Source organism: Chiloscyllium plagiosum, unplaced genomic scaffold (genome assembly GCF_037043375.1).
Source record: "Chiloscyllium plagiosum isolate Xiang-an unplaced genomic scaffold, Cpla_swu_hap1 HiC_scaffold_21, whole genome shotgun sequence".
Classification (NCBI taxonomy): Eukaryota; Metazoa; Chordata; class Chondrichthyes; order Orectolobiformes; family Hemiscylliidae; genus Chiloscyllium; species Chiloscyllium plagiosum.
In genome coordinates this window covers 39,256,090-39,279,751 of record NW_028270159.1, presented here as the reverse complement: position 1 = coordinate 39,279,751, position 23,662 = coordinate 39,256,090, and the positions used below count along the sequence as shown (strand labels likewise).

At 41.8% G+C, this 23,662-nt stretch overlaps 2 long non-coding RNA genes across 2 annotated transcripts in view; one reads left to right on the top strand and one right to left on the bottom strand.

The window, feature by feature from the left end:
- Positions 1–4,203: 4,203 nt before the first annotated feature.
- The window catches only part of LOC122564653 (uncharacterized), a 38,633-nt gene continuing 19,174 nt past the window's right edge, over positions 4,204–23,662 (bottom strand). The window contains exons 2-3 of the long non-coding RNA XR_015760783.1: positions 9,168–9,251; positions 4,204–4,437 (exon numbers count right to left, since the gene is read on the bottom strand). This is a non-coding gene — a long non-coding RNA (uncharacterized LOC122564653). The remainder of the gene's footprint in view (positions 4,438–9,167; positions 9,252–23,662) is intronic.
- LOC148146132 (uncharacterized) lies at positions 4,461–23,508 on the top strand. Its single transcript, XR_015760785.1, has 3 exons — positions 4,461–4,594; positions 12,210–12,372; positions 23,362–23,508. It is a non-coding gene; the product is annotated as an uncharacterized LOC148146132 (long non-coding RNA).

The window sequence follows — 23,662 nt, the reverse complement described above, 5'->3', positions numbered from 1 at the left end:
GAGTCACTCATCAAGGATGAATCTATTGAAGGGAGCAGTGGCTTAGACACTACACCTGCTGCGTAATCAATTCTGTCAGAAACAATTCTCCATTCTGTTTTGTTCAATACTCTGGCCAAGTTAGAATTGGCAAACTCCGGCTGCATCCTATCCATGTTCAGCAGAGCCTAATAAATTATTGCAATCATAATCTATAAAATGACAACAATCCTGAAAACTGCAAAGCACAGCTGTTTTATAGATTCCTGTCAGACAGGGATCAAGACGCAGGAACTTATAGTTGTATCATTTGTCAGCGTGAGTCCTGATTGCGTGATTATCCTTTCCTTCAGTTCAATTTTATTTTAACTCTGATCATCTTAATGTTGATCCCGATCTTTGTGCCCCTTCTTTGCAGCCATAACATTATATTCTTCGCTCTGTTATGTTACCCTAATGCACTTCATATGGTATGATCTGCACGCAAAACAAAATGTTTCACTGTACCTAGGTACGTGTGACAATAATAAATCAAATCAAATCAAATCATTGGAATAGAAATCAGTCATTTTGTCCCTCAAATTGTTTTGTCCTGTTATGCAATTCAACAAGATCGTAATTTATCCTCTGCCCTATATCCCTTAATAACATTGAATAACAAACTCTGATTTAAACACTAACAATAGATCTAATCAATTTGTCAATTGATGTTTTTGAGGACAGTTTCAGACTTCATGAGCTCTGGCTGTAGATGGGTGGCACAGGGCTCAGTGGTTAACGCTGCTAACTCACAGCATCAAGGTCCAGGTTTCAACTGCAGCCTTGGGTGACTGTCCGTGTACAGTTTGCATGTTCTCCCCGTGTCTCCATGTGTTTTCAGTGGATGCTTCAGTTTCCTCCCAACATCCAAAGGTGTATAGTTTAGGTGCATTGGCCATGCACATTCCCCTGTGGTGATCAGACTAGGTGGTTTAGCCACGGGAAATGTAAGATATAGTGATAGGGTCTCGGTGGGATGCTTTTCAAAGGGTCATTACAGACTCAATGGGCTGAAAAGCCTCTTTCTGCACTATATGGATTCTACATATTTTCCCATTTTTATTCCTATTTGAAAGGTCTGGCTCCAATTTTAAACTATGCCCGTAATCTAAGACTCCACAACTAACTAAAACAATTTTGCTTGGGGGGTGGAAGGAAAATGTTTCAGATACTAGGAAAAAAGAAGGGAGCCAATAATAAAATAGTATGGTCAAGGAAAACTGCTAAGTTTTCATGACAGGTTTGAATTGCAACATTGGTAATCATCTGATCAACACGTTAATATAAAGTTGTGCTCTGTTAACTGTGATTCTCTGTTATAAAGCTGGAATGTCCTTTATATAGCACTCTGTCCAATTTTCCTAGTCCAGAAACAACTTATGAAAGGACAATCTCCATCAAACTGTCATTTGATAATAGTTGAGGTGAAAGATTAAATGGGTGCCCCTCACTCTCCTATTCTCTACTTCCCATTTGTCCTTTGTTTTGACTTCTTCACTGTTCTCATTAATATTGTGTGATTTATATTCATATCATCCTGCACTCACCTTAATATGCATAAAGGCACCGTTTAATTTTTAATATTTTTCTAGACTGATAGAATTAATTGGAAAATTAAATTGTTTCCTTTCGAATACTAATTGCATGACAATAGACCAGAGCTGAGATTGCATCCAGATTTAGCTGATTCTTGTTCATCTTGACTTCTCTGACAAAATAAAAGCCCACCATATCTTCCACAAGCATTCTTTTTGATAAGTCGCTACAATTTTGATTTGTGCAAAATACCAACATGTTTGGCTAAGAAACAACATTAAGCTGACAACATAGATCAAGATGATGAAATGCTACATCTGGTTAATGGCTTACTATGAGTCTGAGTTTTGAACCTGACAAACAGATCCTAAAACAATGAAAAAGTTTAAAACATAAGTGCATCACTGTGAATATATGATGAACGACCAGCTTTACAGCTCGATAAGACTTCTGATATCAGAACATTAATGATAAACTAAACTACAATATATCATTCAAAATTTACAGAATATGTTGTTAAAGGGTGTGGGAATCTAATAACAAAAATGATTAGAGGTAATGCAGAAGATACAAATCTCCTGATGGTGTCAAGAAATATTCTTTAGTTTCAGTGGGTGATCATTTTAGGAATAATGACCATAACTCTCCAAGTTTTCAAGTCATTATAAAAAGAGTCATACAATCATAAAGCATAGAAATGGGCCCTTGAGCCCACTGTGTCAAACATCAAACACAAAACTACACTAATCCCATTTACCTGCATTTAGTCTATAGCTACTAGACTGGATTTTAGATTCAGGTTGCCAACTCACCTTGGATCCCATGGACTCTTACTCTTTTGGACCAATCTTCTATGTGAGATCTTGCCAAAGGTTTTACTGGCTTACAAATAGGAGGCAAAACATGATGGTGGACAGTTATTTTTGTAATTGGAAGCATGGGACCAGTGATGTACCACAGGGATCGTGCTGAGACCCTTGTCATTTGTTCAGCACATGAATGACTTGGATGTGAATTAAAGGTTTAATGAGTAAGTTTGCAAATGACATGAAAATTCGGGGTGCTGTTAATAGTGAGGAGGAAAGTTTCAGGCTACAATCTAATACCGATCGACTGATAAATTGGGCAGAACAATGCAGGTGGAATCTAATCTCAGTAAGTGTGAGGTGATGCATTTTGGGAGGTTTAATAAGAGAAGGAGATACACAATGAATGGTAGGTGCTTGGGGAGTACTGAGGAACAAAACATCCTTGGTCCATAGTTCCTTGAAGGTGTCAATACAGGCAGACAGGATGGTGAAGAATGCATAAGAAATGCTTGCCTTTTTCAGTCAGGAGTAGAGTATAAGAGGAAGGAAGTTGTTACAATTTTATAAAACATTGCTTAGGCCACACTTGGAATAGCATGTCCATTTCTTGTTGCCATTCTATAGGAAGGATGTGGTTTTGTCCTGTATGAAACATCTCAGGAAACACTGGATAGGCTAAGTTTGTTTTCGAGGAGCAGAATAGGATGGGGAGGCTCTGATTGAGGTATCAAAAATTATGCGAGGCATAGACAGAGTAGGTTGTGAGTATCTTTTCCCCATAGCAGGTGTGTCAAAGACCAGAGGGCTTACATTTAAGGTGGGGAGCAAATGGTTTAGAGGAGACATGAAAGAAAAAAAAATCACCCCGAGGGTGGTAGGTATATGGAATGTGCTATCTAAGGGAGTGGTGGAGACAGGTACTCTTGCACCATTTTAAAAACATCTGGATAAGTACTTAATATGTCAGGGAATAGTAAATGGGATTAATATATGTTCATGTTTGCTAATTGGCACAGACATTGTGGGCTAATGGGCCTGTTTCTATGCTGTATGATTTTATGACTCTAAGGACTGTCCTCAGGGTTTACTTATTACAAGTAACTGTGCACAGCAGAATTTAATATTAATCATAGATTTATCCGTTTAGTTCAGGACTAACCTATCATCTTTGTCAGTTCATCTCTACATTGTAGTCTAGTCTGGTGCCGACTGGACTCCCAAGTTTCAATGCTCATGCCATCTTAACCAATGAGAGCTGATTTAGAGCTTGTAGCAATAAAGACAGATGAAACCAGTAGTTTTAGGAAATTACAGAGATAGGGAGGGACAATGCAATAATGGGATTTGAAAACTTGGGCTGAAGTAGTGTTGAACAATAACAATACACTTCAATAAAACTCCCGAAGACTATCTGATAGAGAAGTTTGCTAATATTTCCTCGAGAAGTTCTATTGTCATTTTGGAGTTTGGAGCGTTCCAGGCTGTAGTGTGTTATAGTTCCACCCATGCTATATTATTTATACTCAATGATGTGCAGCTTTGTGATATCATCGCAAAGTTACTCCAGGGTATTAATGGCCTGGCACAACAGTACTTAATTGCTTTCATGCAATAAACTAAGACAAGAGCTCCTTCTCATTTAGACTTACAAGTGGCTGTACCTTATGACAGAACAAATAGACCCAATCAAGGAGAGAAGATGATGACAGAAAATTACTCCAATCACAATTTGGTAATGAATTTGATCACATCACATAACACTATTGCATTTCACTGATTTTTTTTTGGTCATTGAACCTAATCCCTCCTTTATGTGGATGTTTCATACTTAGTTTATAATGCTCCTGTGAACCAACTTAGAATGTTCATGACAAGAAAGGCAAAAAGTTAATAAATGTTATTATCATCATTGTACAGTACTAATCTCAGTTTATACATTTTACATTGGTTGTTCCCGATGTGCAAGTACAAAGTTCTGGTTTATAGTGTCATCGTAGTTAATTGCTTGAAACAAAGTCCTGCAGTGCTGTGCAAGCTCACTGGATCAAATCTCTCCTGGAAAGAAGAATTGGATCTGTTCTCAAGAAAAACAAACAAAGTAGTGTCAGGTTAGAAGCAATCCTTGAGTCCATCATGACAACGCAAATAAGTTGTAGACGTAGATTTGACTGTATCTGAGTGGGGGCCCAGAAAGGGGATGCACAGTTTATATGAACATTATTAAGGAGAGGGTGAGAATTGATAAATTATTTAGGTTTCTGTAGATTCTTGACAGGATGTTGAAATGAATATTTTAAATAGTTGTTTTTTCATACTAAATTGAGCACTAAAATTAACATTCACTGCATTAGTATATTTAATATCTACACATCTTTCTTCTCCACAGCTCTTTGATTATTTATCACTTTTTTTATTGTCTGTCCTCTGTACTTTATCACTGGCATCAATGTTATTCAGAAATCAAGCCTGCTAACACAATTTGCAGAATAAATTCTTGGACATTTTCGGACTTGCATGTCAGTTCTTCAGTGCTCTCACTAAAAGTTGTTAGGAGCTAGGTGATAGGATTCAGAAAATGTTCTTGACATTTAAACAACACCACTGTTAGATTTAAATGGTGGCTGATGGCCAATACAAAGTTTGCTGGTATCAGCAACTGTTAGAAATATAATGTAACTGATTTACTTTGCATGAGTGACATTGAAACATAACTGTGACAAAGCTTTCTGTAGGTTTAAGTTAATTCAGTAATGGTTTACATAGAACATAGAAGAATACAGCATAGTACAGGCCCTTTGGCCCTCGATGTTGCGCCGATCAAAGCCCACCTAAACTACACTAGCCCACTATCCTCCATATGCCTATCCAATGACCGCTTAAATGCCCATAAAGAGGGAGAGTCCACCATTGCTACTGGCAGGGCATTCCATGAACTCACGACTCGCTGAGTAAAGAACCTACCCCTAACATCTGTCCTATACCTACCACCCCTTAATTTAAAGCTATGCCCCCTCGTAATAGTTGACTCCATATGTGGAAAAAGGTTCTCACGGTCAACCCTATCTAAACCCCTAATCATCTTGTACACCTCCATCAAGTCACCCCTAAACCTTCTTTTCTCCAATGAAAACAACCCCAAGTGCCTCAGCCTTTCCTCATACGATCTTCCTACCATACCAGGCAACATCCTGGTAAACCTCCTCTGCACCCGTTCCAGTGCCTCCACATCCTTCCTATAGTATGGCGACCAAAACTGCACACAATACTCCAGATGCGGCCGCACCAGAGTCTTATACAACTGCAACATGACCGCAGGACTCCGGAACTCAATTCCTCTACCAATAAAAGCCAGTACACCATATGCCTTCTTCACTGCACTATTTACCTGGGTGGCAACTTTCAAAGATCTGTGTACATGGACACCAAGATCCCTCTGCTCATCCACACTACCAAGTATCCGACCATTAGCCCAGTACCCCATCTTTTTGTTACTCTTACCAAAGTGAATCACCTCACACTCAGCTTCATTGAACTTCATTTGCCACCTTTCTGCCTAGTTCTGCAGCTTATCTATATCCCACTGTAACCTGCCACATCCTTCCTCACTGTCAACAACTCCTCCGACTTTCATATCATCCACAAACTTGCTCACCCAACCTTCTAGCCCCTCCTCCAGGTCATTCATAAAAATGACAAACAGCAATGGTCCCAAAACAGATCCCTGTGGAACACCACTAGTAACGGCACTCCAAGATGAACCTTTACCATCAACTACTACCCTCTGTCTTCTTCCAGCCAGCCAATTCCTAATCCAAACCTCCAACTCACCCTCAATGCCATACCTTCGTATTTTTTGCAGTCGCCTACCATGGGGAACCTTATCAAATGCCTTACTAAAATCCATATACACCACATCTACCGCTTTCCCCTCGTCCACCTCCTTAGTCACCTTCTCAAAGAATTCAATAAGGTTTGTGAGGCATGACCTGCCCTTCACAAAACCTTGCTGACTATCCTTGATCACATTATTCCTATCCAGATGTTCATAAATCCTATCCCTTACAATTCTCTCTAAGACTTTGCCCACAACAGAAGTGAGACTCACCGGCCTATAGTTACTAGGGTTATTCCTACTCCCCTTCTTGAACAAGGGAACCACATTTGCTAGCCTCCAGTCTTCTGGCACTACTCCTGTAGACAATGAGGACATAAAAATCAAGGCCAATGGCTCTGCAATCTCCTCCCTTGCTTCCCAGAGAATCCTAGGATAAATGCCATCAGGCCCACGGGACTTATCTATTTTCACTCTTTCCAGAATTTCCAACACCTCTTCCCTACATACCTCAAAGCCATTCATTCTACTTAATTGTGACTCAGTATTCACATCGGCAACAATGTCCTGTTCCTGAGTGAATACTGACGAAAAGTATTCATTCAGTGTCTCCCCAATCTCTTCAGCCTCCACACGCAACTTCCCACTACTATCCTTGACTGGACCTATTCCTACCCTAGTCATTCTTTTATTCCTGACATACCTATAGAAAGCCTTAGGGTTTTCCCTAATCCTACCAACTAAGGAACTTTCATGTCCCCTCCTTGCTGCTCTTAGCTCTCTCTTCAGGTCCTTCCTGGCTACCTTATAACTCTCAATCACCCCAATTGAACCTTCACGCCTCATGTTTACATAGGCCGCCCTCTTCCATTTAACAAGGGATTCCAATTCCTTATTAAACCACGGCTCCCTCATATAACCCTTTCCTCCCTGCCTGACAGGTATATACTTATCAAGGACACTCAATAGTTGCTCCTTGAACAAGCTCCACATATCAATTATGCCCTTGCCTTGAAGCCTACTTTTCCAAGCCACGCATCCTAAGTCATGCCTCACCACATCATAATTTCCCTGCCCCCAGCTATAACTCTTGCCCTGCAGTGCACATTTATCCCTCTCCATCACTAGAGTAAAAGTCACCGAATTGTGGTCACTGTCCCCAAAATGCTCACCTACCTCTAATTCTAACACCTGGCCTGGTTCGTTACCCAGAACCAAATCCAGTATGGCCTCACCTCTTGTTGGCCTATCTACATATTGTGTCAGGAAACCCTCCTGCACACATTGGACAAACACCGACCCATCTAACGAACTAGAGCTTTAGCTTTACCAATCAATATCAGGAAAGTTAAAGTCCCCCATAACAACCACCCTATTACTTTCACTCTTCTCTTGAATCATCCTCGCAATCCTTTCTTCTACGCTTCTAGGACTATTAGGAGGCCTGTAAAAAACTCCTAACAGGGTGACCTCACCTTTCCTATTCCTAACCTCAGCCCAAACTACCTCAGATGGCGAGTCTTCATCCATCATCCTTTCCACCGCTGTAATACGATCTTTGACAAGCAATGCCACACCTCCCCCTCTTTTACCCCCACCTTTGACCCTACTAAAACATTTAAACCCTGCAACCTGCAACAGCCAATCCTGTCCCTGTTCTCCCCATGTCTCCGTAATAGCCACAACATCGAAGTCCCAGGTACCAACCCACGCTGCAAGTTCACCTACCTTATTTCGTATATTTCTTGCATTGAAGTATATACACTTCAAGCCACTTTCCTGTTTACAGGCACCCTCCTTTGAGATTGATGCCATGTTCCTAACCTCCCTACACTCCAGGTCCTGCACCCTAAAGCTACAGTCTAGGTTCCCATGCCCCTGCAGAGTTAGTTTAAATCTCCCCCCAAGAGCACTAGCAAACCTCCCGCCAAGGATACTGGTGCCCCTCAGGTTCAGGTGTAGACCATCCTGTTTATAGAGGTCCCACCTTCCCCAGAAAGAACCCCAGTTATCCAAATATCGGAATCCCTCCCTCCTGCACCATCCCTGTAGCCACGCATTTAACTGTTCTCTCTCCCTATTCCTCGACTCTCTATCACGTGGCACGTTCTAACTCTGAGCTTCCAACCTAGCTCCCTGAAAGCCTGCCTAACATCCTCAGCCCTCCTCCTACCTATGTCATTGGTGCCAATGTGGACCACGACTTCAGGCTGCTCCCCCTCCCCCTTAAGGACCAGGAAAACACGATCAGAGACATCACGTACCCTTGCACCTGGGAGGCAACATACCAAACGTGAGTCTCTCTCACCCCCACAAAACCGCCTATCTGTGCCCCGAACTATCGAGTCCCCAGTGACTATTGCTCTGTTCTTCTCCACCCTTCCCTTCTGAGCAACGGGGACAGGCTCCGTGCCAGAGACCTGAACCCCATTGCTTACCCCTGGTAAGTCGTCCCCCCCACAAGTATCCAAAACGGTATACTTGTTCTTGAAGGGAACAGCTGCAGGGGGGTCCCTGCACTGGCTGCTTCCTCCCAGTCCCCCTCACTGTCACCCATCTGTCTGCAATCTTTGGAGTTACTACTTCCCTAAAGCTCCGATCTATGCCCCCTCTGCCTCCCGAATGATCCTAAGTTCATCCAACTCCAGCTCCAGTTCCCTAACACGGTCTTGGAGGAGCTGGAGATGGGTGCACTTCCTGCAAGTGTAATCAGCAGGGACGTCCATGGCATCCCTCACCTCAAACATGTTGCAAGAGGAACATTGTACTGCCTTCACTGCCATCCCTCTAAAAGTAGCCTTTTTTTAAAAAAAGCTGGGTCTAAAGAATAGAACAAGCAAAATGCAGCACTTACCTACTTACCACAACGGGTCTTATTATTAGGTTAGAGGAGGAGGGCGGGTGGGAGGCACTACCTCTGTAGTGCCTCGGGTTCTTCTCCTGCGCGCTTTTATACGGAAAAAAAAACCTACCCAGGTAAGCTTACGCAATACCAGCTTCCGGGTCCCGGCTGCCCCTCTGGTCGTCGTCACTTCCCCTTGCTGCTCCCGCTCTTTCTGTGAAGAGAGAAAAAAAACACCGCTGCCCACTACCGGTAAGTAATTTTAAAACAAACTGTCTCACCTTAGCTGTAGCCTTCCGGGTTCCTTTAAACTCTGCTGCTGCTCGCACTCAAAAGAAATGATGGGTTTTATGGGCTGTTGGGCCTCAATTCTCCTTTCCTCTTTGCCTATTTGTTTTTAAACAGAACATTTGATCTATCACCGGTTGCAGCAAGTGCATATTGTGACGTATTAGAACATAAGAACATTGGCGGCACGGTGGCACAGTGGTTAGCACTGCTGCCTCACAGTGCCAGAGACCCGGGTTCAATTCCCGACTCAGGCGACTCACTGTGTGGAGTTTGCACATTCTCCCCGTGTCTGCGTGGGTTTCCTCCGGGTGCTCCGGTTTCCTCCCACAGTCCAAAGATGTGCGGGTCAGGTGAATTGGCCATGCTAAATTGCCCATAGTGTTAGGTTAAAGGGGTAAATGTAGGGGTATGGGTGGGTTGCGCTTCGGCGGGTCGGTGTGGACTTGTTGGGCCGAAGGGCCTGTTTCCACACTGTAATGTAATCTAATCTAAGAACATAAGAATGAGGAGCAGAAGTAGGCCGCCCGGCCCTTCGAACCTGCTCCGCCATTCATTAAGATTATGGCTGATCTTTTCATGGACTCAGCTCTATTTACCTGCGTTTTCACCATATCCCTCGATTCCTTTATTCTTCAAGAACGTATCTACCTTAGCTTTAAAAGCGATTACTGAAGTAGCGTCAACTACTTCCCTTGGCAAGGAATTCCATACATTAACAACCCTCTAGGTGAAGACGTTCCTTCTCAGTTCAGTCCTAAACCTGCTTCCTCTAATCTTGGGGCCATGCCCTCTTGTCCTAGTCTCACCGACCTGTGGAAACAGAGCTGAAAATGGGTTGCTGGAAAAGCGCAGCAGGTCAGGCAGCATCCAAGGAGCAGTAGAATCGACGTTTCGGGCATGAGCCCTTCTTCAGGAATCCTCCTACCAGTGGAAACATCCTATCTATTCCCATTTTATTGATTCCTTTCATAATTTTATATGTTTCTATAAGGTCCCCCCTCATTCTTCTGAATTCCAATTAATATAATCTCAATCTATGCAGCCTCTCCTCACAAGCCAACCCCCCCTCAACTTTGCAATCAATTTAGTGAACCTCCTTTGCAACCCCTCCAACACCAGTACATCCTTTCTCAAGTAATGAGACCAAATCTGCACACTACTCCAGGTGTGTCTTCACCAGCACCTTGTACAGCTATAACATTACCTCTCTGCTTTTAAACTCAATCCCTTTCGCAATGAAGGACAAAATTCCATTTGCCTTCTTAATTACTGCGATTAATGCACAAGGACACCCAGGTACTCTGCATACCAGCATGCTGCAATGTTTTACCATTCAGATAATAATCTATTTTACTGTTACTCCTACCAAAATGACTTCACATTTACAATCATTGTATTCCATCTGCCAAACCTTTGCCTACTCACTCAATGTCTCTATATTCCTCTGCAAAATTTCACAGTCCTCTGCCACTCATCTTAGTGTCATCGGCAAACTTTGACACCATACGCATGGTGCCCAACCCCAAATCATCTATATAAATTGTAAATAATTGTGGTTCCAACATCGATCCCTGAGGCACACTACTAATCGCTGATTGCCAGCCAGAATAATACTCATTTATCCCCACTGTTTGCTTCCTGTCAGTCAACCAATCCTCTATCCACGGTCATACTCTACCCGCGTATCCTTATCTTATGCAGCACCTCTTGTGCAGGACCTTGTCGAATGTCTTTTGGAAATTTAGGTACACCACATCCCTGTTGTCCACTTTGCTTGAAACATGTTCATAGAATTCCAAAAGATTTGTGAAGCATGACCTGCTCTTCATGAACCCATGCTGCATATGTACAATGGGACAATGTCTTTCAAGGTCCCCTGCTATTTCTTCCTTGATAATAAACTCAACCATCATCCCCACTACAGAAGTTAAGCTAACTGATCTATAATTCTCCATCTTTTGTCTACCTCCCTTTTTAAACAGTGATGTCACATTTGCTATTTTCCAATCTCCTGGGACTGCCCCATAGTCCAGCGAATTTTGGAAAATTACAGCTAGTCCACCTGCTATTTCTCTCACCATCTCTTTTAGCACCCTGGGATGCATTCATCAGGACCAGGAGACTTATCTATCCTGAGCTCCATTAGCTTGCTCAACACTAACTCTTCAATAATATTAATATTTCCAGGTCTTCACCTATCTTTGTGTCTTCCTCACTTACTGGCATGTTATTAGTATCCTCCACTGTGAAGACCGATGCAAAGTTCCTGTTCAATGCCTCAGCCATTTCATCATTTCCCATAACTACCTGTCCCTTCTCATCCTTTAAAGGATCAACATTTACTTAAGCTACTCTTCTTCATTTTGTATATGTATAGAAACCTTTGTGATGTGTCTTTATATTCTGTACTAGTTTGTTTCTCATACTCTATCTTACTTTTCTTTATAGCTTTTTTGTGGCTTTCTGTTGACCTTGAAAGTTTTCCAAATCTTCTAGATTCCCACAAGGTTTTGGCCACATTGTATGCCTTCTCGTTCACTTTGATAGACTGTCTTATTTCCTTAGACAGCCACAGTAGATTACCCCTCCTCTTACCCCTTCCTTCTCACCAGAATATACTTTTGCTGAGCACTTTGAAAAACATTCTCTGAAGGTCCTCCACTGTTCATCAACTGTCGCACCATAAAATCTCTGTTTCCAGTCTACTTTAGCCAGGTCCTCCCTCATTCTATCATAGTTCCTTTTACTCAAGCACAGGACCTTGGCATTGGATTTTATGTTCACACTATTCAGCTGTATTTTAAATTCAACCATACTGTGATCACTCCTTCCAAAAGGATCCCTGACTATAAGGTCATTAATTATTCCTGTCTCATTACAGAAAACCAGGTCTAGGATAGCTTGCTCCCTCATCGGTTCCATTACATGATGTTCAAGAAAACTGTCACAGATACACTCAACAAACTCCTCCTCAAGGCTACCCTGAACGAGCCAGTTCGACAAATCTACATGCAGATTAAAATCTAGAACCTTGTCATTCAGAGGTGAGGATACTATCGATTAAACTGATTCAGTTGGAGATTGTTTTGTTCTGGCAAAATAGTTACTCTATCAAAATATTTCATGATTTAGAAATGTAGGACAGTTTTCCTTGCAAACTTCACTAACCTCTGTTCTGCAGTTTGTGTGCATAACTGTAATCCATCATCTCTGGAAACCTTCTCAAGATCTCTGATCTGTCTCTTTTCTGAATATCCTTTTTAAAGCATGCTGCCCATGATTGAGGATAATGCACTCACTGGGGCTCACCTCATGTTGTTACCTAGATTTAATGTAATTCCTGGCTTTTGTACTCCGTGCTTTTCTATATAAAGCCTGGGGTCTTATTTCCATTATATTAAAAAAATGCTGTTTTGCTACCTTGAAGGATTTGAGGACAAGCACCCCCCAAATCCTTATCCTCTTACTCTCTATCAACTGATATGATTTAACTTGTAAAGTTTCTCTTCTTGCTCACAAAGTATAAGACCTTGGACACGTACTGATAGATTCAAGAACAGCTTTTTCCTCACTGTTATAAGACTTCTGAATGGACCTCTCAAATTTCCAATTTAATGTTGGCCCCACTCTTTGTAGCCATAACATCCCTTTGTTCTATTACCCTTATGCATTTTGTATGGTATGATCTGCCTATACTGCACACAAACCAGAACTTTCCACTGGACCTAGGTAAATGTGACAATAATAAGTCAAATGAAATCAAATCAACTTTCGGGTCAGGACCCTTCAGCAGTCCCGACTGTTATCTGTCCACTCAGTTTACCAGTTGTTGGCTCTTGTTGTCTTTTTCAGTGCTTGATTTTATTTAAAATCCTCTGCAAATTCACAATTGTGTCCTGTACCACCGTAAATTCAAGTCACTATAAAATATAATGAAAACATACTAATTATGGTATTGAACTATAGGGGGCACCCACTCCCTCTAGTCCAAGAAGCGACGATTCACAGGAACCATTCTCCATGAGCAGTACTATTTCACCTTGAAAAAATGAACATAGGGACTAAAGAGTTCAACCAATAGATTCAAATCCAGATAGGGCAAGGAAATATACAATAGGGCAAGGAAATCCAAAGCTTTCTGGGTAACAAAACGGATGGAGATTTATAATGAAGTACAATAAATCTGCTTACGACAATTTATCAACAAAAAAGTTGCCACCCGAGTAATTGTGAAAATGGAAGCTGTTGAAATCATGGAAAGATTTAAATTTGATAGAGATAAAATACAAGTGCAATGTATGTGCACTTAAATCCGCACCAGATGAACAATCAAGATTACTGAAGGGACTGAAACTGGCAATTGTGGAAGCAACTTTCATAATTTTCCAAAGTTTCTGACTCAAGGGTGGTGCTAGAAGATTTAAGAATAGCAAATGTTACAGTCCTGTTCAAAAAAAAGTGTTAAGGTAAGCCCAGCCACTAGAGGCTGGTCAACTTAAGTTTGGTTTTGGGAAAACTTTTTGAAACCATTTGGAACAAAATTAAAAATCACCTTGGAAGATTAAGGAAAGTCATGGATATCTTAAAGGCAAGTCATATTCAACTAATTTTGAGTACTTTGATGAAGAAACGGTGGTTTCTTTGATGAGGGTAATGCATTTGATGTGATATACATGAATTCCCAAAAGCCACAGGCTTGTGAGCAACTTTCAAATTCTTGGGCAGGATACTTGCAAAATTGACTCAGTGAGAGGAAACAAAGACCACTGATGAATAGTTATTTTTTGAGAGGGAAGATTGTAGAGAATGGTGCCAGGACCTCTGCGCTTATTATATATTGATGATCTAGACTTTGGTGTACACGGCCAAGTTTCAAAACTTATGGATGCTTTAATACACAGAAAGATTCTGAATCATTAGTTTGAAAAAATATTGTAGAACTCTGAAAGGCTGGTGGAATGGCCAGACAAGTCACAGATGAAATAGATTATGCAGAAGTGTAAAAATATTTACTTTGGTTGGAAGAAATATGGAGACAATATAAATTAAAGGACACTGTACTAAAGGCAGGCATGAAGTAAGGAATCCAGGGGTACCTGCGCATAAATCATTGAAGGTGGCAAGAAAGTTTGAGAGCAGTTACTAGAGCATCTAGCATCCTTGACTGAATTGTACTCCTCGAAGGCATTTAATGTTAATATGGGCACTGAGTACAAATACTTAATGTTAAATGTGTACAAACACAGCTTCATGGAGATAGTAAGGACTGCAGATGCTGGAAATCAGAGTTGATAAAATGCGGAGCTTGAAAGACACAGCAGATCAGGCAGCATTGGAGAAGCAGGAAAGTCAACTTTTCGGGTCAGGACCCTTCAGCAGTCCCGACTTGAAATGTTGCTGCCTGACCTGCTATACCTTTCCAGTACAACTATATATGGACCAAAACACAGCTTCAGACTCTATTGTAATGTGTCCAGTTTGAGGCATTACACTTTAGGAAGGATATGACAGCATTAGACAGCATGCAAAAAGGAAAAACACGTGGATGGTTCCAGGGATGAGGAACCTCTGCAATATAGAAAGATTGTAGGAGATGAAATTGTTCTCTTTGAAAAAGAGAAGGTTGAAAGGGGATTTGATAGAGTTGTTCAAAATCATGAGGAGCTAGATAAAGGAGATCAAAAGATGTTATTCCCATTGATGGAAAGATCATTAAACTGAGGTGACAAATTTATGGGAATGGTCAAAATAAGCAATGGGGGCATGAAGTCTTTTTTTAATCTGTACGTTGTTAGGATCTGAAAAGCACTTACTAATAGTGTGGTGGAGACAGAATCAATTGAGGCATTCAAAATGAAAATTTGATCATTCATTGAAATGTGAAAATGTGTAGGCCTGCAGGAAAAGACAAGTATGTGTTACTGAGTGAACTATACTAACAGAGAGTCGGCACAGATATACTGGAGAAATGGACTCCATCCACACTGTAACCATCCTATGATTCTGCAAATGTATAAAGAATAAACAACCCTGATAAGCTAGACTCTATGAACTGATCCTGCAACATACCAAGTCCAAGCTGCAATCTCTGAATTTCAATTGTTGCCAGATGAGTTAAGCTGCACATTAAACCGGTGATGTTTTAAATGCCCTCTAGGAGTACAATTCATTCAGGAGCTAGTCTGACAGCAATTTAATTAGAACCTTTGTTTTGTTAATGTATTCCCTGAATATTGTTGTTCCATCGGGACTAGTGAACTCAGTTTTATCTATTTTATGAACAATATCAGTGAACTGTGTTGTGATATGTAGTTATCTGCTGGTAGTCACCACACCATATTTGGCTTTGTAACTGGATTCCTGTTCAATTTTCAAAGATAAATGGAAATTATTTCCAAATTTGAAAGGATTTCTCCCTTCATTTTTTTTTCTATTGATTATATATGATTCTGCCAAGACTGCTCAATTGTATCCAACAGTGTAGATAAATTCAAAATGTTCAACAACAGGCTTGCACACATTTATGCAAGGTATCATAAAAGGTTAATGAAATTTGGGCTGGGATCCAAAGGAGCACAGCTTTGGTCAACATCTGGAATATTTCAATGAATTCAATGCAACGGGAGGATATATTCATCTTGGAGTACATACAGGACAGTTTCACCAGAGTGATTCCAGGTCTTAGACAGCTAATTTGTAAAGTTAACTGGTTATGTAAGCTCCAATTTTTCAATTTTAGCTTATAAATTTTGTGGATCGAGTTAGCTGAAGTGTTTTAGATTTGATTGCGTAGGTGCAGGGAAATTATTACCTCCAGCGGCAGAGTTCACAGCATAAGGACACTATCTTAAAATTAGAGAAATTGTTTGGCAATGGAGTGTTAGTACCTCAAAAGTTCTATTGATGTGTATTGACCAGTTATTTGTACTGAGTTGTGTCTAGGCTCTTGTGGCACAGTGGTAGTGACCCTTGGTGTCAAGTTCCACCTAAGCCAGGAAACCTCGGTGTCAAGTTCCACCTGTTCGAGAGATGTGTTGGGACTTGCATGTTGCAGTGGTAGTGTCCCGATCTCTGGATCAGGAGTCCAGGGTTCAAGTCCCACCTAGTCCATCTTTGAACAGTTGGATTAGGAAAACATCTGTTAAGATGTGTATTTATATAAAAAGCCATGCAGCACTAGCTGAAGCTGTTTAGAGTGGAAATTGCGGTTGTAATATAAACCATAAACAGTCTCTTACCAAACTCTTCTAGTCCTGATATATTCTACACAAGTAGGCTTGAAGGTCCTCTAACGTTGGTATCAGTGGATGTCTATCTAAAAGTGATGATTGATGACTCAGCTTCATGTTCAAACTAGTTCAAATTGGAGAAGATTGTGATTAAACAGCCTTTTAAGAAAGATAGTTGAAGCCAGGCATAAGCTGTCAGGATATGTTTTACCACAGTTATTTTGTGAAACAAAATGTTACGATCAAGAGAAAAAATGAAATTGATGCACTAACATGAATTGCACCTCTGTCGAACAGGAAGCAAGGAATGGCTTTGGAATTTTCTATCATTGCCAGAAGCAAGATCAGCTGCAAAATATTCTTGAAACTAAAAGCTGAGAACGAAAAGGTCTAGACGGTCTCTTAAATTTTAAGGATATATTATACATGAAAGATGACTTACAATAGAATATGAGACTTGGTCAGATTTTGATACACTTTGAATGGAAGAACATATCAACGTATGTATGTATTTATTGCAATGCAACAAGTATATGACAAGTACAGATGTAGGGATTTCCAAAGAGAATTGCCGTGATCTCACATATTGTCAATTAGTAATTCTGTTTGGAAATCCCCACAAATGTACTTGTTCTCAACTTGTTGGATTGCAGTAGAGTACCAAATGTGGATAGTCTCTCGGTTTTAACTGGAATTGGATATGTGGATAGGAAAGATGTCGAGGGAAGATTTCTCCTTTTGGGAGAATGCAAAACTAAGGACAATAAACACAAGATAGTTGCAAAGGCATCAATAAGGAAATTAATTTTGTAGAATCATAGAGTTATTTATTCAGGTTAAAATGTGGGTTAATACAAGAAATCTTTCTGGTAACCCGGTCTGCTGTTAGAAAGATATGCTGAAAGTTGAACAATGCCCATGCAAGGGGAAAAAAAACTCATGGAATGAGCAACAGTGCAGATGGTTGGGTTTGTTGGTCTATTTCTCTGTTGTGCCTCAGTGTACCAATTTGTGCATTATTCTTATGTTACCTAAGCTATCTTCATAAGGTAACAAAGTCTTATTTTTCTAAGTAACCAGACTGTGGTCAAAGTAAATTTAATTTCGCAAGGGAGTATAGGAAAGCGCAGGGTTGGGCAAGATTGCAGGTTTTCAAGCAGAATCTAAAGACAGTTACTTGAATCACTTGCTTTTCTAATATTTACCCAAATCTGCTTTCAATATTTCATCACCATCTGTATCGTTGGGAATTCTGTTCCATCGGCTTCTAGATTATAATAAAAAATCTAACTGTCCATCTGTCTTTTATCTGTAAGCTTGACCAAATGTTTCCTTGTTTTTGAGTTCACAAGCAGTTTGAGTAGATTGAATTTCAACTGAGTTCTTTCCTTTAAGTTTGTGCACATTTTTAGTGTTGGACCAAAGTTAATTTCTTTCAAGTTATTAGAGGATCTTGTAATTTTTTTGATTGATGCACTTCTTTTCAAATGGATGAGTATTCTTGGACTTCACATCCAAAATTATAATATGACATAAAAATGCAGTATATAGGTTTTTTTTTAGTTCTTTGAGAAAGCAGTTATTTACTTGCAGATTTGCAATGATATGAATGTGCCTGTTCATCACTGCATCGTCTGCCTCTCCTGTGTGTGATATTAGAAAATGACCCTCACAAATAATTATTTGTAATATTAAACATTTCTAGTATTTCAGGAAACATTAAAAGAATTTCAAAATGTTCCTAAAAACACCTGTGTCAAAAATCTCATGTGACTAAAAAATGAATCAAATTGACTCAGTCTGGTGATGCAGTGACCCTGCACAGCTCTGGGAGACTGATTGAAGGATGGCTTGACACTAGTTTGATAGATTTGTGCACCTACTTGAGTGACAATGCACCAATGCAAGAGGCTGCAGCCTCTGTTAACATTTCCTATGTCGGTCCAGGCAAGGCTTTCAAACTAAAAGCTCAGCACCCGAAGCAGTATCAAATGACCCAATCACCTACGTGGTAATAAGATGAAATGTGAGTTGAAGCAATAGTCAGCTGCCCATAAAACCAACTTTACCAAGTAGACACTTCGTATTAAATTGAAAACCTGATGAAAAGTCTCTGAGGAATTTGCAGACGCAAGAATGTTAAACAACACCAAAGACCGACATAGGAAATGTTAACAGAGGCTGCAGCCTCTTGCATTGGTGCATTGTCACTCAAGTAGGTGCACAAATCTATCAAACTAGTGTCAAGCCATCCTTCAATCAGTCTCCCAGAGCTGTGCAGGGTCACTGCATCACCAGACTGAGTCAATTTGATTCATTTTTTAGTCACATGAGATTTTTGACACAGGTGTTTTTAGGAACATTTTGAAATTATATTAGCAGAACGTTTAATTCAATTTTGTGATTTGTTTTGCTTATTTGTACTACGTTGTGATTTGTTCTGATCATTTTACAAAGGTAATTACCATAGTACATCAGTTGGACTAATTTCAGTTTTCTTTTGCAGCAAGTAAATGGTTGTTTTTACATTTTCACCTCCAGTCCCATACCACAGGAGAGACTACAGGACAGACGAGTAATTAACACACTCTGTTTTGAGCTTCAAAAACCTCATGTGATGTTTTCTTTATTTTTCAATTGGATCTTCTGCCAAAGAATTATCCAGTAACTCTAACATCCATTTTACTGTATTAACTAAAAAATATTCAACAGCACATGGAGATGCAGGTTCAGAATTCTGAACAATATTTTAGGACTAATGCCAAGAAAGATTGATTAGATTTGCAAGTTGGTTAATGGAGGTAGAATGGATGCATTTAAGTAGGAAGTGATTGGATGCTGTGTGAAATGAGTTCTACACTTTTTCCTGGACAGGTGGCCCTTTCTTTCACTGATGTTTGAGGCTTCCTGATAGAAGAGCTCCAAATCAATGCAATTACAGTTTGAGTGACCTTGGTTCCTGGTAATCCACCGCTAAGTAAAGGAATAAGCAGGATCAATGTGCAATTGGATGGAACATTGTACCATTCTCTAAAAGCTTATTTGAGCTGTGTGCTGTATTGAAAATTACACTACACATTTGTTCAATTAAGAATAAGGAAGTCCAAAAGAGAATAAATGCATTCATAGCAGTTGCAGTTCTCATTTGCTGACTGGGGAATCTTATTGTTCCTCCCCAAGAACTTGATGTACATGGGGAGAGTTGTTCTATCATGGGATAGGGATGACACTGCCAAGGCCAACACTTGTTGTCCATTTCTTTGTGCCTTTTAACTGCGTGGCTTGCTCAGCCATTCCAGAGCTTAAAATGTGTTGTTGGAAAAGCGCAGCAGGTTAGGCATCACCAAAGGAACAGGAGAATCGATGTTTCGGGCATAAGCCCTTCTTCAGGAATGAGGAGGGTGTGCCAAGCAGGCTAAGATAAAAGGTAGGGAGGAGGGACTTGGGGGAGGGGCATTGGGAATACGATAGGTGGAAGGAGGTTAAGGTGAGGGTAATAGGCCGGAGTGGGGGTGGGGGCAGAGAGGTCAGGAAGAAGATTGCAGGTCAAGAAGGCGGTGCTGAGTCTGAGGGTTGGGACTGAGAAAAGGTGGGGGGAGGGGAAATGAGAAAGCTGGAGAAATCTGCATTCATCCCTTGTGGTTGGAGGGTTCCTTGGCAGAAGATGAGGCGCTCTTCCTCCAGGCGTTGTGTTGCCATGGTCTGGCGATGGAGGAGTCCAAGGACCTGCATGTCCTTGGCAGAGTGGGAGGGGGAGTTAAAGTGTTCAGCCACGGGGTGGTTGGGTTGGTTGGTGCAGGTGTCCCAGAGGTGTTCTCTGAAACATTCCACAAGTAGGCGGCCTGTCTCCCCAATATATAGGAGGCCACATCGGGTGCAGCGGATGCAGTAAATGATGTGTGTGGAGGTGCAGGTGAATTTGTGGCGGATATGGAAGGATCCCTTGGGGCCTTGGAGGGAAGTAAGGGGGGGAGGTGTGGGCACAAGTTTTGCATTTCTTGCAGTTGCAGGGGAAGGTGCCGGGAGTGGAGGTTGAGTTGGTGGGGGGTGTGGATCTGACGAGGGAGTCGCAGAGGGAGTGGTCTTTCCGGAACGCTGATAGGGTGGGGAGGGAAATATATCCTTGGTGGTGGGGTCTGTTTGGAGGTGGCTTAAATGACGAAGGATGATGCGATGTATCTGGAGGTTGGTGGGGTGGTAGGTAAGGACAAGTGGGGTTCTGTCCTGGTGGCAATTGGAGGGGCAGGGTTCAAGGGCGGAGGCGCGGGAAGTGGAGGAGATGCAGTGGAGAGCATCGTCAACCACATCTGAGGGCAAATTGCGGTCTATGAAGAAGGAGGCCATCTGGATTGTTCAGTATTGGAATTGGTCCTCCTGGGAGCAGATGCGGCGAAGGCGAAGTAATTGGGAATATGGGATGGCATTTTTACAGGGGGCAGGATGGGAGGAGGTGTAATCTAGGTAGCTGTGGGAGTCAGTCGGTTTATAGTAAATGCCCGTGTTGAGTTGGTTGTCCGAGATAGAAATGGAGAGATCTAGGAAGGGGAGGGAGGAGTCTGAGACGGTCCAGATAAATTTGAGATCAGGATGGAAGGTGTTAATAATGTGGATGAACTGTTCAACCTCCTTGTGGGAGCACGAGGTAGCGCTGATACAGTCATCGATGTAGCGGACGAAAAGGTGGGGGAGTGGTGCCAGTGTAGCTGCGGAAGATGGACTGTTCCACATATCCAACAAATAGGCAGGCACAGCGTTCCGGAAAATATATTTCCCTTCCCACCCCTATCAGCGTTCCGGAAAATATATTTCCCTCCCCACCACTATCAGCGTTCCGAAAAATATATTTCCTTCCCCACCCCTATCAGCGTTCCGGAAAATATATTCCGTCCCCACCCCTATCAGCGTTCCGTAAAGACCACTCCCTCTGCGACTCCCTCATCAGATCCACACCCCCCACCAACCCAACCTCCACTCCTGGCACCTTCCTCTGTAACCGCAAGAAATGCAAAACTTGCGCCCACACCTCCCCCCTCACTTCCCTCCAAGGCCCCAAGGGATCCTTCCATATCCATCAGAAATTCACCTGCACCTCCACACACATCATTTACTGCATCCGCTGCACCCGATGTGGCCTCCTATACATTGGGGAGACAGGCCGCCTACTTGCGGAACGTTTCAGAGAACACCTCTGGGACACCCGCACCAACCAACCCAATCGCCCCAACACTTTAACTCCCCCTCCCCCTCCCCCTAGGCTGAACACTTTAACTCCCCCTCCCACTCTGCCATGGACATTCAGGTCCTTGGCCTCCTCCATCGCCAGACCATAGCAACACGATGCCTGGAGGAAGAGCGCCTCATCTTCCGCCTAGGAACCCTCCAACCACAAGGAATGAATGCAGATTTCTCCAGCTTTCTCATTTCCCCTCCCCCCACCTTTTCTCAGTCCCAACCCTCAGACTCAGCACCGCCTTCTTGACCTGCAATCTTCTTCCGGACCTCTCCGCCCCACCCCCTCTTCGGCCTATCACCCTCACCTTAACCTCCTTCCACCTATAGTATTCCCAATGCCCCTCCCCCCAAGTCCTACCTCCCTCCCTGCTTGGCACACCCTCCTCATTCCTGAAGAAGGGCTTATGCCCGAAACATCGATTCTCCTGTTCCTTTGGTGCTGCCTGACCTGCTGCGCTTTTCCAGCAACACATTTTTAAGCTCTGATCTCCAGCATCTGCAGTCCTCACTTTCTCCTCACCCATTCCAGAGAATTGTTAAGACTCAACCACATTGTGTGGGTCTGTAATCGCATGTACAGAAGACCAGGTAAGTCTGTCTTTATAGTGAAGTGAGCTTTCATCGTGTTGTGTGGCAATGTTACTGTGCTAAATAGAATGGATTTTGAACACATCTAACAATTAAAGAGATGTCTGGCCATCGTCAACTGCAGGGTTATACTCCAACAGAATCTGCAATCCCATGGTCTAGCATATCCCCACCCGAACATTACCCACAAGCCAGGGGATTAAATCTGGTTCAAAGAAGAATGCAGCGCTGCATGTCAGATCAGCACCAAGCATATTTGAAGTTACAAAACAGGATTACTTGCATGTTAATCAGCTTAAGCAGAAAGTGCTGGACAGAACTAAGAAATTCCACTACAAATGGATCAGATCTAAGCTCTGCAACATCCAGTGTGAATGGCGATGGACAATTAAGCAACTCACTGAAGGAGGAGGTTACATAAATATCCTCATCCCCAATGATGGGGAGCACAGGACATCAGTACAAAAGACAAGCCAGAAACATTCACAACAATTTTCAGCTACCAGTGCCAAGTGGATGGTTCTTAGCTCTAGACTTACCAACCTAATGTAAAAACAATCTCTCAGTATCTTCCTTTCCCTGAAAAGAATTTTAAAATGAAGGTGGCAGCTGCAGGTTCCCGATTTACTTCTTAGGGCTCTCCTTGTGGGTAAGGTAGGGCTAGAGTGCTCCCATGCCAATCTCCCTTCTACAAACTATTTACATGACATGCTACTTTCTACTGCAAAAAAAAGTCTATTTTTGGTAGCATGGAAGGATTTTAATATCCAACCATAGCATCATTCTAGGTTAGATTCAGCACCTGTTTGAAACTTGAATGGATGCTTTGATTTTTGTAATATTTATCAGGTTCCATGCTTGCATAACCTTTGTGATTTTGCTTCTGTTTAATTACCCTTACGAAATAAGTAACAAAAGAAAAGCAGGTCCCATTCATAACTTAAACATAAGATTTCTCTAGAACTGTTTTTCTTTTATTTTCAGAATGTCCAATGACACATTTGTTAAGATGGCTGCCAAGGTCAGGTGACTTTCATGGTTTCTGCCTCAAACCTTGCAGCAAGATCCTGTTTTGCTCCTACAGGGAACATGGGATGAAACTGTTCTCAATCATGCAGGGACTGAGAAGGAGTGGCCACAAGCTTAAAAAGGTTAGTAAACTAAAGGACTTATTTTCTTAAAATGGTTAGGGGCTAGAATTCACTGCTTGAAATTGTAGTAGATGCAAGTTCAACTGAAACATTCAAAAGGGAATTTGACACTTACAAGAAAAGGAAGAATGTAC